At 42.8% G+C, this 17874-nt stretch overlaps 1 protein-coding gene across 1 annotated transcript in view; it reads left to right on the top strand.

The window, feature by feature from the left end:
• Window positions 1-17874, top strand: part of ADGRL3 (adhesion G protein-coupled receptor L3) — an 877296-nt gene that overhangs the window by 210584 nt on the left and 648838 nt on the right. The gene's annotated exons all lie outside the window — the stretch shown is intronic.

Here is a 17874-nt window from a genome sequence, read left to right on the forward strand (position 1 = left end):
ACTGTTACTCATTTTAGAATTAAAACACTCCAATATTACAGTTTTTGGGGGCACAAAGGTACTTTGGTCATTTTTTTATACACACATGGCGGTTATTTTTGCAAAATGCTTTTGATGACATATATGAGCTATAAGCCTGTTATTTTTTACATTTTTAGAAACGTTTGTATCTGTGTGCCTAGTCAAAAATTGGTAATGAAAAAGTGGCTTGAAGCAGATGTGAAGTCAAAATAGATCTGCATTGAAAGAAGCAATGGCACAGGTTGTTTTGATGTGGGGACCCTTTTCAATCTAACTTTGTTTATTTTTATATTAAAAGTGTGGTATTGTAGAATGTAATGGACCAGGCTGTAGTACAGGTTTAGCTGAGTGGTGGCAGTGGCAATGTGAGTGGCAGTATGACATGATAGCAGTGCAAATCCAGCAGGGTGTTTTAGCCACAAAAAGAATGGCTGAAATGCGCAGGCACTGTTCTGGCTAGGAGCATGGGAACATCTTCCATGAGGCGATGGCATAAACTAGGTGGGGGTGCGATATCTTTGTTGCAATGCATTCAATAGGTAGCAGCCTAACATATACTGAGGGTGGTGGTGGTGGGGGTCATATACTGTGTGCGAGGGGAAAAAAGGGGGTCATATACAATGTGGTGAACCAGAAAAATGTGTCATATACTGTGTGGGGATCTAGCAAAAGGGGGTTGTATACATGGGGGCAGAAAAAAGGGGTTATATACAATGGGGCAGGGACAGAAAAAGGGGTGTCCTATATTAGATGCAGGCCAATAACAGGGTGTTTATACTATCTGGGGGACAAAATAAGGGGATTTTTTGAGTGGCCAATGAGGGGGCCTGTCCTAATTAGGTGGGGCCTCATAATTCAAGCAAAGATAGCCAGGTTGGGTATCTTTTTTTGGGGGAGGGTGTCTTTCTATAGTTCACTTCAGGCTTCAGAGAGGCTAGGTTCACCCCTTGCCATGAGCAACACGTCATTTAAGCCACCATATATTTTAAACCCTTCCTGACATGCATCATAATAGTACGGCGTAGTCAGGAAGAGTTTCCTAGGTAACACTAAACTATTACAGTGGGAGCATAGTTTGCACTAGTTTCCAAAATGGGGTAACTTTCTGGGGTTTCCACTGTTTTGGCATCTTAGAGGCTCTGCGTATGCAATAGGGCACTTGAAACTGATTGCAGTAAAATCTACCCTCCAAATGATCATTCCCTACTATGTCCTGCTGTGTACCCATACAGCACTTTACATACACACATGGGTGCATTTTTTCCCCGAAGCCCTTGTGAATGTGTACAATCTAGGGTTAAATGAATGTATTAGTAAAATACATTGGAATGTGTAAATGTCACCTCAGTTTTGTTTTAATTACTGTGAAACACATAGAGTAAACACACTTTCTATATGCTGTTTTGACTTTTTAAGGGGTGCAGTTTAGAAAATGGAGTAATTTATGGTGGTTTCTAATACAAAGGCATTTCAAAGCTCTTCAGAACTAAATTAGTCCTGTAAAAAAATGGGGTTTGAAAATGTTCTTGAAAATTTTTAAAATTGCTGGTTGTAATTCCTATGTCAAAAACAGTTAAAGGATGTTTAAAGTTTGATGCCAACATAAAGCAGAGATGTGGCAAATTATATTTCTGAAGTAATTAGAGTAGTATGAAAGGCATGTAATTTAAAAACTGCAATTTTTTTTCCCAAATTTCCTATTTTTCATAATTAGCAATAAAAAACAAAAAATTATAAAAAATTGGCTGCAGCGGGAAGGGGTTAATAAAGCAGTGCACCACCAAGTTTAGCACATTTGACATACAGAGACAATGTATTATTAGACCCAACTGTAGCGCAGCAAACTTATTGATGCCATTGTTGATGGCAGCAATGCCAGTTGTAGTTGGCGAGGAGCTATCCAGCGGGATAATGCTGCAGAATACAGTGAAGCAGCTTCTCCACTGTTGGGCTCTCTTATTCAGGCTCATTAGCTGTAAAACCACATGACACTGCTTCATCTTACAGCCATGAAATGGCGGAGGAGGAATACAACAATTCCTTGTCCCGGTTAGGGCTCGTTCACATCTGCGGCCCGGCACTCCGTACTTAGGTTTCCGTTTCCTGCCTAAAACACAGGCAGGATACGGAAACCTACAGGAGCCTCTCTCACCCATTCATTTGAATGGGTGAGAGAAATGTCCGGCCGTGCGGCGGTGAGCGTTTTAGGCTCTCCGCCGTGAAACCGGGTTTTATAATCCGGACACAGAGTCGGACATGCAGTACTCTGTGTCCGGATAAAAAAATCCGGTTTCGCGGCGGAGAGCCTAAAACGCTCACCGCCGCGCACGGCCGGACCCGGTCTATGGTTTCCGTCTTCTGGCATGCAGAAGACGGAAACCATAGAACGGAGACCCCAAACGCAGGTGTGAACCCAGCGTCAGTCTGTGTTAGCTTTTTTTTAGCCGCACTTTCTCTATATTGGCAAATGGAGATATTTCAAACTCGCCCATGCTGCGTTAATATTTTGCACGGCACTTTTTATCTATTTATAAGTACAGAATAATGTAAGAGACTGTGGTCAGTCACAGATCAAATTAGACTTGACAAAGTTAGATTATTTGCAAGACAAAGTTATATTATTTGCAATGAAAAGGTTAACTGTCCAGTGCCTGTGCAGCAGTAGTCACAGGGTCAAAGCACAGTGCAGAAAATCCCCTCACTCCTATGATTTATCTGACTGTAATTGATTACATTTCACTAAACTTCATTCTACTTTATCCTCCTATTATTGTGTAGTTCTTTTCCAAGTGGTTTTCTAGTCAGAAATAGGCAATTACTTTGACTCGTACAGTAATGAAAACATCAGTCCTCATGCTTTGAGTATCACAAAATGGCCCCTCTCCTCCGTATATTCTGCCTATGACAATAGAACTGTAATCTCTCCAACTACCACGTCTCATACAAGTCACCACTGTATTTTCACTGCATGTGTTACATGGCAATTTTCATTCATCCGATGCGAATCACAAAGTATTTGGTTTTGTTTTAAAAAACAATTTGAAATATTTTGGTCAAATCCTTCTCATATTGAATCAATATGCACAACTCTATTTATTTATACTCACTGTACCCCTTGATTCTTAACCTCCTTTAAGGTTTTAGTTTCCTACATGGAGTCACTTTTTGGGAGTTTTCATTGTACTAGTACTATCCGATTATATACATACATTTAAATGATAAATGCTTTCTTTGAGAAAACCAACATTAAAGGGGTTGTCCCATCACAAGGATCCTATCTATACTGCTTGTTAATGTGGATGTAAGACTTTTCCTAAATACACTGCTTCAGCAAAACTGCTTTGTGTGGTATCCCAAGGGATGCAGCTGTTATAGTAGGACCTAATGGGGGTAGTGGTACCTCTGATAGCTGAGCTTTTATAATGGTCACGGTAGCTGTAGTGGTGGTCCTGACTGTGGGGCACCTTTCATAGGACACACAGCAAGTCAATTTTCAAAAGAAGGATAGCAAAAGACACAGTCCTTTGTTAACCAAAAGTTTCTTTACGGAGGACTCTGATAAAGTGCAGCAATACCTCCCAGTGATACAGTCTCATGTACAATACAGCGGGTGCATGTGAGGAGGACTATCATATAGTGCCGCCATACCTCCCAGTGATACAGTCTCATGTACATTACAGTAGGGTGCATGTGATGCAGGATTCCCTTGTAAGCTGACAGGTAATGGCTGATGCCGACACAACTTTCCTCAGATTTGGTATTTAGAGTATTGAGGAGACACAGTCCAGATTATAGCTACAGAAGAGGGATCTTCACCGGTTGGCTCCCGGCGGGTGACTGATTTGGGGTATATGTAGTTACTCACGGTTACTGGGCCGGACGCAGACCTAATACACGTGGCCTAGAAACCACGGAGCACTGGACTTGACCAGAGGCCTTCTTTAGGTCCAGGAATGCAGAAAGGCTCCTTTCTAGCTGCTCCTTTCTGTCAGGTTCTCTCCTTCTTGGAGGCAGTAGGAGTATGGCTGTTATCCCCTCTGTATGGACTGGTGAATGGTCCTAGGAGACTCTGTATCTTACATGGGCTGTGAGATTCACCATGTAGCTCCTAGGTTTGGCAGGAGGAATCTGAAAATCCTGCCTGGAATTGGAGTAGCAGGTGCTGTTACCTCACACATTACACTCTCCACAACATGGCTGCTCTGGTTTCCTTTCTCCTGCTAAGAGGAAGGTGGGGCTAAAGTCTCCACCCACAGCTTACTAGAAAGTTCTGCTCGTGCTGTGTATGGAGTGATTGGGATCCTATATCACATGCACCTACATAGAGTGAAACATAGATGGCAGCAGAATAGTACATGGCAATAAACACAATGTATGCACACAGGAAATACAGATTATACAATAGATAGGGGGGGTACTCAGTATTAGTACATTGTGAGAGACATTACATTACGTAGCATACAACTATTATAATGGCAAGAAGGAGTGTACTGGGACACTACATTTGTTTGTCCACTATCTTACTTTATTCATTTTTTTTTTTTTTGACACATCCCTTGACTTATCTGGTCATAAGTCAAATGATGTATCTGCTGCTCTGAGGGGGGAGGGAGGAGGGGCTAAGTACACGGGAGAGAGCCTGGAGGGGGGGTAGTTTACCCTTTGGGGGGAAAGGGGCCGCCAATACAGACCCAGCATCCGCTGTAATAGAGAGGCGGATGCCGGGGATGGTTAGACGCCAGCACAGATGCCTGCAACATCGCTATGCTCCTACCCTGCATGAAGCCAGCAGCGGCAGGAGCGATGCTGCTATTCCGGGGGAGGGGGGGAGGAGCGGAATAACAGCATTGCTTCTGCCGTTGCTGGCTTCATGCAGGGTAGGAGCATAGCGATGTTGCAGGCATCTGTGGCAGAATCTGTGCATCTGTGCCGGCGTCTACATTCCCCGGCATCCGCCTCTCTATTACAGCGGATGCCGGGTCTGTATTCACATATGCAAAGCCAAGCGGCGAGATGCCACTGGCCCTGCGTGCATGCTCACAGACCAGTCTAGCCTTCACAATGCGAATACAGACCCGGCATCCGCTGTAATAGAGAGAGGTGGATGTTGGGTCTGTATTCGCATTGTGAAGGCTAGACTGGTCTCACCATCTATGAGCGTGCACGCAGTGCCAGCGGCATCTCGCCGCTGGCTTTGCATGTGTAACCCCGCCCACCAATGACACAATAAAGCCGGAAGAAAGAAGAATTTACAGCAACGAAGACTGGTGAGTATGCGTATTGTACTTAGTCTTAGTGGTAAATTTTGGTCGAACTTTTTGTTGTTTAATTATGAAAATATAGGAAATTTGATGAAGATTTTTAAAAATGTGCATTTTAAAAAGTTTGATGTGCTTTGCATACTGTGTGAAAGGCTTTAATAAAGGAATGTGACAAGACCACGTTTGGTAAGCGCGGATCTATTTGTCCACGTTATACTTATTTGATAAGTTGGTTGGATTGGTCCCTGTTTTGACTACTTGCTTACAGATCAGTTGTATCTGCCTCCGTTTCCGACCAATAAAACTCCTTGTGCACTCAGCCGTAAGCTGGTTGTCCTTGGTACAACAACCTTTGGAGCGTTTGTCTCTGACACAAGCTAGGCACAACATTATTGTGCTATGGAATGACGTATTCAACTGCACAGCTGATGGTTTATTCATTTCTGAAAAATTAATTAATGCAACACTTCGGGAGTAAAAATGCTAACTGTACTCCTGGATAAATTCCTTGGAAGGGTGTAGTTTCTAAAAGGTCACATGTCAGGGGATTCCACTTCATAGGCATATTTCAGGAACTCTACAAAAGTGGCAAGGTATCCAAAAAAAACCAAACCGATGCAAAACCCAAATAGTGCTGCTTCTTTTCTGCTCAAACAGTGTCCACATGGTAGGTAAGTGGGGTGTCCCAGGTACAACTAATATCAAATATGTGGGCATAAACTGCTGTTGAGACACAGCAATGCACAGAATTGAAGAAGGGCTGTTTGGCTTTCGGTGCATAGATTTAGATGGTTTGGTTTTTGGATGCTATGTCATGTTTGCAAGGTTCCTAAGGTGGCAGTAAATTGAAATCTGCCAGAAAGTGACCCCATTTTAAAAACTATACCCTCAAAGAATTTATCAAGGTGTGTAGTGAGCAATTTCCCAGAAGTATATATGTAAGCTGTGCAGAGTACATTGAGTACAGCAAATTCCATGCTATCTTCCGACTAGCTCCTATAACACGGACAGGGGGGAGGGGGCATTCTGTGGGATCAGCGCTGTTGTATTCTCCCACATAAGCTCTAAATCTGGGGTGTACCCTGATATACGCTTGCCCACCTCAAACATTCCCTTCCTGCTGCAGCCAATGGTGTTCTAATGATTTGGTGATGTGGGTTTTTTTTTCTTCACATTGTACAAGCTATTTTTTATTCTTATTTTCTGATGATGTGGTAATATGAGGGCTTGTTTTTTGCGGCATGAGATGCACCATTTTGGGGTGCCTATAACTTATTGACTACATTTTATTAACTCTTTGTTGGTGGAATATAAAAGAAAACATCAATTCTGGCATTGCTTTTTAAGATAATTTTTTTTTTGCTGTGCAAAGTACAGCATACGTAACATGTTACTGTTATTCTATGGGTCAGTGCGATTACGTAGATACCTCATATATGTTGGGTTTTTTATGCGTTGCTAATTGTGCAGAATAAAATTCCATATAGGGAAAAAAAATAAATTATTTTTGCATCGCCATCTTCTAAAAGGCATAACATTTTTATTTTTATGTTAACAGATCTGGTTGAGAGTTGTTTTTTTTGTGGGCCAATCTGTGCTTTTTATTTGTGCCATTTTGTTTTTCATCTGACTTTTTGATCACTTTTTATTGAATAATTGAATATCGAATAATCATTATTTAGTACTGTTTTCTATGTTCTTTTTTAATGTCGTTCAATGTGCGGGTTAAATAATGAGAGCCCTCTCTGTCGGGATACATGCCATCGCCCTAATCGCTCACTAATGGGGAACCTGCACAGGATTCCCGTTAGTGAGCAATCGCTGCTTTCAGCTTCATGGGACTGCATACTAGGTAAGTAGTAGATAATACTGCATGGGGCCTACTATGGAGTATATAATACTGTGTGGGGACCCACTTTGGAGTATATAATACTGTGGGAAGGGGGCCTACTGTGGAGCATATAATACTGTGTGGGGGCCCACTGTGGAGTATATAATACTGTGTGGGGGCTACTTTAGAGCATATAGTACTGTTTGGAGGCCACTATGGAGCATATAATACTGTCTGGGGGCCCCTATGGAGAGCATTATCTGTCTGGGAGCCATTGTGGGGCGAATTGTGGGGTCCCCTTACTATTTATATCACACAGTACCTGTTTTATAGCAGACATGATATTAGTAGTGGCTGTAATAACATTGTACAGTCACTAAAAAAACTGATCTAGAGCGATGTAAATAGTGAACATTAGATAAGATAAGATAATCCTTTAATAGTCCCACAATGGGGAAATTTCAGTATGTTACAACAGCATAGTAATACGGATACAGGATAATAAAACAGTAATATATTACAGAAGTAGACACACATATACTGAGAAAAAAAAAGATATACTAGGAGTCCGTAGCAGCAAAGTAAGAGACGAAAGAAGGAAGACTTCAGGGTCACTTAGTTCTTTGTGCGGAGTGAACTTCGCTTGGTCTGATGTAGATTATGTAGCCTGAGTACCAATTGCAGAGACCTTTACCTTTCAGTACAAAGTTGTTTATATCAGTGGAAGCTTTGTAAAACCCCATTTACACAACTGTGTTTTGCGGGTCCGTAACTGTCCACAATTGTGGATCCGCACAGTATTAAGGTTAAATTTCCATGTTTGTACTTTGCGATAATTTAGTGGGTTTTGAGTTGCAGTTTGGGCACTCGTTCTATAATATCTGCCCAATGTTTCTGCCAAAATGACTATATCTACAGCTTGTTACCAGAGTATCACAAAGTTATCTGAGATACCACCACACAGTAAAGCAGTTGTCAGACAACAGAGGTGTAAATTTATATAGCTGACAGTGTTTACTATGAACAATAATAATTAAGGGAGAAGAGCAGCAGATGAAAGTTAGTAATTTTGAACAGAATATATGTATTTTTTGCTTTAGCTGTTGTCATGGTCTAGTGAATGTAACATTAAAGGCAACCTGTCTGGTGGTTTGTCCACACTATAACAGGCCACAGCATGGGCAGCATCAAGTTAGTTCTATATAGTGCCCCTTTCTAAGCTTTCTTTTGTAGAAAAATAAAGTTTTATGCTGTTAAAACCTGAGATAACCCAGGTGAGAGTGTACCCAAAGAAGTCACTGTAACGCTAGGTTCACCCCCAAAAACACTGGAAAAATGAAAGCCCTATCTGCTTAAAAAGCAGTTATACTATATTAGACTAAAATGGGGTCTGCTGGTTTTTTTGTCAAAAATGGCAGGGGACTTATCTGTCAGCATATTTTAAGCAGATGGGGAATCGAGTTTCGTACTGAGCTAGTATAATCTTATGCTTTGTGTTCAGCGGTATACTGCTTTTCTTAGGAGACATAGCTTATTTCCTACCTCTGTGTTCTGTTTCTGCTTCTGTCTCTTTAATTATTAATATTTATAACTGCTAAACTTCCTCCAGTCTAAACCTGTTTGTTTCTCTGTATGCATGTTTGTGTTATTAGTATCTCTTTGGCTGAGCAATGTATTGAGTTTTGATCCATGCCTGCTGTTATTTTAGGCCAGGGCTATATTGCAACTAATTGATTTTAACTATTGATTGGCAGTTGCAACCTACTAGATTGCATATAGCTGAGTGCATGCATCTGTAACCATTGTAACTAGTATTTGTCTGTCCTGTTTTGCTATGCGAGTTCTCTCTTCTGTCCTTGATCTGTGTGTCTGCTTGTTGCTCAGCTGTTTTATTGCATGAGTCTCCATCTGCGTTGTGTTTATGCTAGTTCTGTTTTGTCTGTTTTTACCTCTGATACCTGATATTATATCTCTGCTTCTTGTTTGTCCCTGGGCTTTGTGCAATATATTTGTGATACCTGTAGCCTCTGGGCTTTCTGCAATATATCTTTTACCTGTTTAATTCAGGCTTTCTGTAATATTCATAATACTTGGACCATCAACCTTGGGCTTCTGTGTTCCTGTCCTGTAATCATGCCCTTGTTTCTTGTGTTTCACCTCGCTTCTGTTTTTAGTCTGTTCACCTGTCTCTTATTCATTTATTTGGCTCACTTATATAGGACCCTCATTTTCTGCAGCACTTTCCAGAAATTGTCAATAACAGTATAGGGCTCACAATCTACATCACCTATCAGTATATCTTTGGAGTGCAGGAGGAAACCCACACAAACTCAGAGAAAATATATAAACTCCTTGTGACAAACACATGTTGTCTTTGGTTTGAATTCGAACCTAGGACTCCAGCACTGCAAGGCTAAGCACTGAGCCACCGTCGCTCCTGTTTAATCTCTGTAGAAATTGTTTTTTGCTCTGAACTACAGTTTTCTCCTACCCGGTCAGCTTCTACCACACCAGAACCACCTCAGGAGATGGTGTCTTTACAAACTCTTTACAAACTCTCCACAGTGAAAACCCATGGGAGCCTCTGCCATGAGGCGACCTAAAGCGATGATCTCAGGTGTCAGCTCATGGCATAAACTGGAGGGCGGCATTCTTATTTTTTAATCGGCCCTTTTGGATTATTACATTGGATAGTTGCTGATAAATTACTCAGCCATCCACACTCCTTTCTAGGCCAGCCTCTGCCTCTAGGTGGCACTGCATGTTACATCACAACGCTGAGCATAGACTGTGGAGATTAAGGGCCCCTTCACACGGAGTTTATGCTCCGTATATTCTTTACATTTTACACATGTAAAAATACACGTGTAAAATGTAGTTAGCCATTGAGTTCAATGACATGTTCGTATAACATGCATCTTTTTGTGCTTGTCTTCTTGCGCAAAAACACGTGCGTTACACGAAAAAGCCATTGAACTCAATGGTTACTACATTTTACACGTGTATTTTAACACATGTAAAATGTACAGAATACACAGCGCGTAGACAGAATACACGGAGCGTAAACAGAATACACGGAGCGTAAAATCCGTGTGAAGGGGCCCTAAGGCTAAAGCCCCACATTGCGGAAATGCAGCTTTTTTTGTTGCAGATTTTGTTGCGTTTTTTTGTGCCAAAGTCAGGAGTGGATTGAGCAAAAGGTAAATGTATAAATACTTCCTATGTATTTCCCATTCTTTTTGAAGCCAATCTTGATTTTGGTTCAAAAAAATGCAACTAAATCCACAACAAAAGAAGCTGTGTTTCCGCAGTGTAGGGCCCTAGCCTAAAAGGGTTTTTTTGATCTGCAAATGGGAAGGCCCATCACACAAAGATCGCTGATTCAGATACCAACCCAGATGTGAACCAACCTACGGGTTGGTTCACATCTGGGTTGGTATTCCCGCAAGGGGACCCCCGAACGGAATACCAAACACAGTTGCAAGCGCTGTGCAGTAAAAGCACACGGATTCCCATAGACCAGACCTGGGCAATGTACGGCCCGCGGGCCATATTCGGCCCCTGACTGATTCAGTCCAGCCCGCATAGCTTGACTATGGAGGCGTGTCTTAGTGCCAGAAGGACAATGCAAGAAGATGGAAACGTGTGGTGCATGTCCTAAGGTACTGAGAGGGGAGGGAGGGGGGATGTGAAATGCAGGGTGGAGAGTGTGCGTGAGTGTGTCTGTGTGTGTCTGTGTCTCAGTAACCTAGAGGCAGAGATGGAAGGGGAATGTTATACTGGGGCAGATATGGAAGGGGAATGTTATACTGGGGGCAGAGATGGAGGGGGAATGTTATACTGGGGCAGAGATGGAGGGGGAATGTTATACTGGGGCAGAGATGGAAGGGGAATGTTATACTGGGGGCAGATATGGAGAGGGAATGTTATACTGGGGGCAGATATGGAGGGGGAATGTTATACTGGGGCAAATATGGAGGGGGAATGTTGTACTGGGGGCAGAGTATCACAGCTAACCCTCAGTCCATTTTGCACACTCATTTGCATATTATCTGATCTGCTCCAGGCAGTGCTGACACACTGGATGGGAAAACACCTTTAATCCAAATTGGCAGTTTGCTCATTTTAAACATGCCAGGAAAATGAAAATCTAATTTGTCACAAAATTCTAAAACAATGAGAGCTATGACGGTAGCCAGAAGTCAACAGAGTTCTCCTCAAGCAGAGCTGAGGGGGATCATCGATACCAACAACACACTCATTATATAGCTTCCCAGCGAGCTTCTGAGATACTGTGACAATCACAGGCACGGCATAAGGAACAAGTTTAGCAGCAGGACAGCTTGAGAGCTGCCAAAATGCCAGAGAAGGCAAACCATCGAGGGCAGCAATTTGCTGAATATAGTAGTAATTATATACAGTACAGACCAAAAGTTTGGACACACCTTCTCATACAAAGCGTTTTCTGTATTTTCATGACTATGAAAATTGTAGATTCACACTGAAGGCATCAAAACTATGAATTAACACATGTGGAATTATATACTTAACAAAAAAGCGTGGACCAACTGAAAATATGTCTTATATTCTAGGTTCTTCAAAGTAGCCACCTTTTGCTTTGATTACTGCTTTGCACACTCTTGGCATTCTCTTGATGAGCTTCAAGAGGTAGTCACCTGAAATGGTCTTCCAACAGTCTTGAAGGAGTTCCCAGAGATGCTTAGCACTTGTTGGCCCTTTTGCGGTCCAGCTCAACCCAAACCATCTCGATTGGGTTCAGGTCTAGTGACTGTGGAGGCCAGGTCATCTGGCGTAGCACCTCATCACTCTCCTTCTTGGTCAAATAGCCCTTACACAGCCTGGAGGTGTGTTTGGGGTCATTGTCCTTTTGAAAAATAAATGATGGTCCAACTAAACGCAAACCGGATGGAATAGCATGCCACTGCAAGATGCTGTGGTAGCCATGCTGGTTCAGTATGCCTTCAATGTTGAATATATCCCCAACAGTGTCACTAGCAAAGTACCATCACACCATCACACCATCACACCTCCTCCTCCATGCTTCACAGTGGGAACCAGGCATGTAGAGTCCATTCATTCACCTTTTCTGCTTCGCACAAAGACACGGTGGTTGGAACCAAAGATCTCAAATTTGGAGTCATCAGACCAGAGTACAGATTTCCACTGGTTTAATGTCCATTCCTTGTGTTCTTTGTCCAAACAAGTCTCTTCTGCTTGTTGCATGTCCTTAGCAGTGGTTTTCTAGCAGCTATTTTACCATGAAGGCCTGCTGCACAAAGTCTCCACTTAACAGTTGTTGTAGAGATGTGTCTGCTGCTAGAACTCGGTGTGGCATTGACCTAGTTTCTAATCTGAGCTGCTGTTAATGGATGAACTTATCCTCCACAGCAGAGGTGACTCTTGGTCTTCTTTTGCTGTACGGTCCTCATGTGAGCCAGCTTCTTTGTAGCGCTTGATGGTTTTTGCAACTGCACTTAGGGACACTTTCAAAGTTTTCCCAATTTTTCAGACTGACTGACCTTCATTTCTTAAAGTAATGCTGGCCACTCGTTTTTCTTTACTTAGCTGCTTTTTTCTTGCCATAATACAAATTCTAACAGTCTATTCAGTAGGACTATCAGCTGTGTATCCACCTGACTTCTGCACAACACAGCTGATGGTCCCAACACCATTTATAAGGCAAGAAATTCCACTTATTAAACCTGACAGGTCACACCTGTGAAGTGAAAACCATTTCTAGTGACTACCTCTTCAAGCTCATCAAGAAAATGCCAAGAGTGTGCAAAGCAGGAATCAAAGCAAAAGGTTGCTACTTTGAAGAACCTAGAATATAAGACATATTTTCAGTTGTTTCACACTTTTTTGTTAAGTATATAATTCCACATGTGTTAATTCATAGTTTTGATGCCTTCAGTGTGAATCTACAATTTTCATAGTCATGAAAATACAGAGAACTTTTTGAATGAGAAGGTGTGTGGTCTGTACTGTATGTGAATAATATATGTGACTAATGCACAAAATTTTCAAAATGATCCACTCATAAATCACATTATTAACTTGCCATCATGACCATGATAAAGAGTATATATAAAATAAACTGTGAAAAGTCATACCCAAAGCAAAAGTAATTACTCAGAGACCAGCGCCGCACCTCCCATGAGGCGACCTGAAGCGACCGCTTCAGGCGGCGCTATGCCAGGGCCTCGGGAGAGGGCGGCATTTTTGCTTACCTAAGCCTACCATCTCGGCAGCCTGGCACGGGAAGCGAGCAGTGGATTGGGGAGGCCCTGTGGACGCAGCGCTGCTCCAGCAGCCTCACCTCACGCTCAGGCAGAGAGCAGGTCCTCTCCCTGCCTGCTCTCTGTCTGCTAACGCTGCTCCGCCACGCCCCCTTCACTCCACCCTGCCCCTTTGCTCCTCCCCCTCCACCCCGCCTCCTCCGCTCCGCCCCCTCCTCCCGGGGGAGGGGGGGCTTTCTGTCGTCTGCCTTGGGTGGCGAAAAAGGTAGGTTCACCCCTGTCAGAGACCACTGTTTTATAAAGCATAGCCCCAATGCTCAAATGAGCAGATATCACCATATAAAAAGACACTTCTTTACTGCATAATGATTGAGACCAAACAAATTTTTATACATACCACTGAGTAATATACAATAAATTGTAGCTCTTATCCATAGTCAGCATTGTGTAGTGGCGTCTACCAACTTTGTATGTGCAAGCGTGATTGAAACTCATTGATCATCCGTGAAAATTGATGATAATGCGAGATCTCGCAAATAAGATCTATAGCGTATGTGCAAAAAAGTATATGATCTTGTGAGATCTAAGGGGTTATATACCTTCAGTGTGTGGATGCTACATGAACCGGAGGCAAGATATCAATTATTAGAAACATTGTGGTATAATATAATGAATAAAGTGCCCTTGCACAATAACATGATTCTTCTGTTTACTTTAGTATAATATATGATACCTATGTCTTCAACTTATAAAAATTAAAATAAATGATGTCAATGTTAAGTGCAGATAAAATCCCTAATATCTCTATATGAACTTAATTACAATAACTGATTTTGGCCACAATAAAGCCCGGTTCACATCTGTGTTTAGATTTCACTTCAGGGAGTCCGCATGGAATCCCCTGAACGGAAACCTATATGCATCAAAAAGCAGTTACCTTCAGGAAACCTGCGGACCCCATAGACCAGGGGTGCCCAATACGTCGATCTCTCGGTCGATCGCGAAGGACATGTGGGTCGATTGCAGGATCGGTGTCTGCTTGCTGACAGCGCAGGCTGAGAATCATCTCCGGACACTGGCAGGCCGGGGCCTTGCACTCATTTGCAGTCAGGGCTGTGGCTGCCCGCCTGCCAGTGTCCGGAGAAGATTCTCAGCCTGCTTTGTGAACAAGCAGACACTGGAGAGCTGTCTCCTGCTCTCACGCCCCGCCCTATCCAAAGGCCCCACCCCTGGCCAGGCCCCGCCCCACCCCCGCCCACAAGAAGTGGGTAGTAGATCTTATCCCTTGGTCAGTTTCTAAAGTAGCTCACATGCTCAAAAAGTGTGAGCACCCCTGCCATAGACTATAATGGTTTCCTCACGAAACATGTGGAGGGAAAAGTGCTGCTTGCAGGACTTTTCTCTCCGCATGTTTCATGTGGAAACCACACAGACCCCATTATAGTCTATGGGGTCTGTGGGTTTCCAAGATTTTTAATGCGCATAGGTTTCCATTCGGGGGGTCCTCAACCAGTCTCCCCGAACGGAAACCTAAATGCAGATGTAAATAAGGCCTAAGCCTGCATATGTAAATAAAAAATTTTGTGAACAATATCAATGTAATAATTATAAAGTAACAATTTAAATATCAGTTATTACAGATTTGTATTGATATGTTATATTTCATTTGATAAATGTAAATAAGCATTTCAATATCTTGCACATTTTACACCAATATGTAAATAAGATAATTTATGTATTTGTCACAAGGAGCAAACAAACAAAAAAATTATAATGATACAATGACATATGCTGTCTCATAATTATTGTAATATTTACACATTCATAGGAATCATTCATTGAATGAGTCCAAGTTAAGTAAAGTATTTCAAAATCCACCCGATTTCGGCAAAAACCTGGATATAGCGTGCTGTGCCAGGAATTTCTAAATCTGTGTCCACCATTCGAGAAGTTATTACAGAAGTAGAAGGCCACAAAGGAGTTATTTTATTTCATTACTCTTGTGACTTTCTGGATATGGATGTCATCTGGACAAAATGAATTTTTGCAGTAGAGAATACTTTGCGTAATTACAGGGGTAATCTTGGATCAAAATAAATAAAGATGAAAGCAGTAGAAAAAGGAAACCTATCTAAAATAATAGTGAAAAATGAATGAATGAATGAATGAATGAATAATAAAAAAAGGATAATGGGGTGTATAAGTTACTAGTGAATAGTGTGTTATGAATGGTGTGCAAACCAAATAGATATTGAAGTGACAAATATATATAACACTAGCAGAGGACCCGGCTTCGCACGGGTATGTTACATTTTTTTGTTTGTGTAGTGGCCCCATAAGAATTGTCCAATTTTGCACTGGTGTATTTTGTATGTCATTTGTGTGTGTCTCCATAAGCGACACGTGATCGTAAGTATCTCATTTTAGATATCAGTGAAAAACCTGTCATCAGTTGTTATGAATACCTGTATGTGACCTTGTGTAACAGTGTCATCCACAGTGCCCTCCTTCTTTAAAGCTGACATACAGCAGTGAAGAAAAATGGCTGGGTTGCTATGGAAACCTGGAGTACAACTCTAATGTGTGGTACTCTGTGCAGGCCCATCTATCTAATCCTCCAGCGTATGGTACTGTGTGCTGAGGCACGTATCTAGTACTGTGTGTAAACGCACATATCTAATCTTCTGGCGTGTGCTACTGTCTGAAGACGTGCGTATCTAATCCTCCAGCGTGTGGTACTGTGTGAAGATACACGTTTCTAACCCGACGACGTGTGGTACTGTGTGCAGAGGCATATATCTAATCCTCCCCCATGTGGTATTGTGTGCAGTGGCGTGTATCTAATCCTCCGGTGTGTGGTACTGTGTGCAGATGCGCGTATCTAATCCTTCCCCATGTAGTACTGTGTGTAGACGCAAGTATCTAATCCTTGTTGGTGTGGTACTGTGTGCAGATGCACTTATCTAATCCTCCCCCGTGTGGTATTGTGTGGAGAGGCGCTTATCTAATCCTCCGGCAAGTGAAACTGTGTGCAGACGTGCATTTCTAATCCTCTGGCGTGTGGTCCTGTGTGCTGAGATGCGTATGTAATTCTCCGGCATGTGGTATTGTTTGCAGAGGTATGTATCTAATCCTGCCCCTTGTGGTACTGTGTGGAGACGCAGGTATCTAATCCTCACCTATGTGGTCTTGTGTGCAGTGGCGCGTAGCTAATCCTCTTCTGTTTAATACTGTGTGCAGAGGCATGTATCTAATCCTCCGGTGTGTGGTATTGTGTGAAGACGCATGTATCCAATCCTGCGGTGGGTGGTAATGTGTGCAGTCTACACAGTCTAATCCTCTGGCGTGTGGAAATGTGTGCAGATGTGCGTATCTAATCCTATGGGATGTGGTACTGGGTGCAGATGTGTATATCTAATCCTCTGGTGTGTGCAACTGTGTGAAGATGTGCATACCCAATCCTCTGGCATGTGGTACTGTGTGCAGACGCATGTATCCAATCCCGCGGTGTGTAGTGTGCAGACGCGCTTATCTAATCCTCCGGCTTGTGAAACTGTGTGCAGACGTGCATATCTAATACTACGGTATGTGGTACTGTGTGCAGACGCGTATATCTAATCCTCTAGTGTGTAGAACTGTGTGCAGATGCGCATATCTAATCCTCTGGCATGGGGTACTGTGTGCAGATGCATATATCCAATCCCCCGGCGTGTGGTACTGTGTGCAGATGCGTGTATCTAATCCTCCGCCATGTGGAATTGTGTGCAGACACGCGTATCTAATACTACAGCATGTGGTACTGTGTGCAGACGTGCGTTTCCAATCCTCTGGCGTGTGGTACCGTGTGCAATTGTGCGTATCTAATCCTCCCCTGTGTGGTACTGTGTGTAGACGCACGTATCTAATCCTCTGGTGGCGGTACTATGTGAAGACATGCGTATCTAATTCTCCGGCGTTTTGAACTGTGTGCAGATGTGCGTATTGAATCCTCGGACGTGTGGTACTGTGCGCAGATGCACGGATCTAATCCTCCCCTGTGTGGTATTGTGTGAAGAGGTGCGTATCTAATCCTACGGTGTGTGGAACTGTGTGTAAACACGCGTATCTAATCCTACGTCATGTGGTACTGTGTGCAGACGCGTATATCTAATCCCCTGGTGTGTAGAACTGTGTGCAGATGCGCGTATCTAATCCTCTGGTGTGTGGTACTTTGTGCAGATGTGCGTATTTAATTCTTTGGCTTTTTGTACTGTGTGCAGATGCACGTATCTAATCCTCCCCTGTGTGATATTGTGTGAAGAGGTGCGTATCTAATCCTACGGCATGTAGAAATTTGTGTAGAAGCGCGTATCTAATCCTACGTCATATGGTACTGTGTGCAGACGCGTGTATCTAATCCTCTGGCGTGTGGAACTGTGTGTAGATGCACGTATCTAATCCTCTGGTGTGTGGAACTGTGTGCAGATGCGTGTATCCAATCCTCTGGCATGTGGTACTGTGT

The sequence above is a fragment of the Leptodactylus fuscus genome, chromosome 1, assembly GCF_031893055.1.
Source record: "Leptodactylus fuscus isolate aLepFus1 chromosome 1, aLepFus1.hap2, whole genome shotgun sequence".
Lineage (NCBI taxonomy): Eukaryota > Metazoa > Chordata > Amphibia > Anura > Leptodactylidae > Leptodactylus > Leptodactylus fuscus.